At 41.7% G+C, this 1,830-nt stretch overlaps 1 pseudogene across 1 annotated transcript; it reads left to right on the forward strand.

Moving 5' to 3' along the window:
• The first annotated feature begins 573 nt into the window (after positions 1–573).
• Positions 574–1,224, forward strand: LOC105553812 (annotated as a pseudogene). The gene has a single exon (XR_001008219.1). The product of XR_001008219.1 is annotated as a coiled-coil-helix-coiled-coil-helix domain-containing protein 2, mitochondrial pseudogene (transcript).
• The last annotated feature ends 606 nt before the right edge of the window (positions 1,225–1,830 follow it).

Raw genomic sequence — 1,830 nt, forward strand, 5'->3', positions numbered from 1 at the left:
AGCATTGCTTGAACCCAGGAGGCAGAGGTTGCAGTGAGCCAAGATGGCGCCACTGCACTCCAGCCTGGGTGACAGAGCAAGACTCTATCTCCATTAAAAAAAAATAAATTATATATTTGATGATAGCATTGTTATTTATTTTAAAAATAGTTCCTATCTTTGCAGAGGTACACATGAAATAGTTACAGATAAAATGATATGAAATGGGAAGGTTGAGAGGGAATAGGGAGTGACGGTTAATGGGAACAGGATTTATTTTTTTGGGATGATGAAACTATTCTAAAATTAGATTATGGTGAAGGTTGCTCAACTCTGTAAATACACTAAAAACCACACTAAATAGGTGAACTATAGACATGTAAATTGGATCTCAGTGAAGCTGTAAAAAATGATACAAAGTCAGGGATTTTCTTCCAAATCATCTGATGTGGAGGGTTTAAGTGGAGGAATCAAAATTAACCATGTGTCACCAGTAGTTGCACCTGAGCCACAGTCATATAAGCTCATTTTACTTTTCTTAGACATTTTCTATAATAAAAGGTTTTGAATAAAAAAGATTTGAAGAAAAGGCCGAGCCGTCGCGTGCCTAGCATGCTGCATGGAAGCCGAAGCTTGACCTCCCGCGTGACCCCTCTGGTCAGCCGGGCCCCTCAGATGAGAATTGCACCCAGGCCAGCACCAGCCGCTAAGCCACCAGCAGCGGCACCCCCATCTGCAGTTGGCTGTCCTGCTGCTGCGCCTCAGCAGCCAGGTCTGATGGCCCAGATGGCAACCACTGCAGCTGGCGTGGCTGTGGGCTCTGCTGTCGGGCACACATTGGGTCACACCATTACTGGGGGATTTAGTGGAGGAAGTAATGCTGAGCCTGCGAGACCTGACATTACTTACCAGGAGCCTCAGGGAGCCCAGCTGGTACAGCAGCAGCAGCCTTGCTTCTATGCGATCAAACAGTTTTTGGAGTGTGCCGAGAACCAGGATGACATCAAGCTCTGTGAGGGTTTCAATGAGGTGCTGAAACAGTGCTGACTTGCAAAAGGATTGGCCTAATCAAGAAGTTCAACCTGGAGAAATGGGAAATCAGCTCTATAACCAAGTTAATTTAGTATAAAAATAGAATTGATAGTGAAGGTATAAAGTGTAACCATTAGTTGCTTCCTTGCTTCTGAATTGAAATGGAAGGAGGTGTTCCTACTCTGTAGAAGTTGGAGCTGGGCACATGTTTGTGTGGCCTCCTTAAAATAGTTGTTGTGGTTTTATTCTTTGTGAGTTAATTAGAATAAAGTCATTTTCTTCCAAGAGAAAAAAAAAAAAGATTTGAAATATTGGACAAGTTAACTTATCCTGAATGTGTGGAAGATAACTACCGCAGCTTAGAACGCATGAGCTGCTCTTTACTATGTTTTTATGAACCCACCTAAATGGAATGAACAATAAAAGAACCTTGGAATCTGTTTCCATTACGCAAACTTGATGGCACACAGGTGAACTGCAAAATTCCAACTGCAGAATTTCATGATAATTGATAGGTATTCCTTTATGTCTAAGATGATTTCAAAATAATCATCTCCTTAGAATTCGTGGCAACAGATAATGTATTAGTTTGCTGGGGCTGCCATAACAAAGTACCACAAACTGGGGGTGGGGGTGGAGTTAAATAAGAGAACTTTCTTGTCTGACAGTTCTGGAGGCCAGAAATTTTCAAACATACACAAAAGTACAGAGAATAATATAATGATATATGTATCCATCACTCTGTTTCAACAGTGACCATCATTTTGTCATTCCTGAGAATGAGGAGCGCTCCAGAGTGCAGTTTTTGGAGATAATGTT

This window comes from Mandrillus leucophaeus, unplaced genomic scaffold, assembly GCF_000951045.1.
Source record: "Mandrillus leucophaeus isolate KB7577 unplaced genomic scaffold, Mleu.le_1.0 Scaffold61, whole genome shotgun sequence".
Taxonomy (NCBI): Eukaryota; Metazoa; Chordata; class Mammalia; order Primates; family Cercopithecidae; genus Mandrillus; species Mandrillus leucophaeus.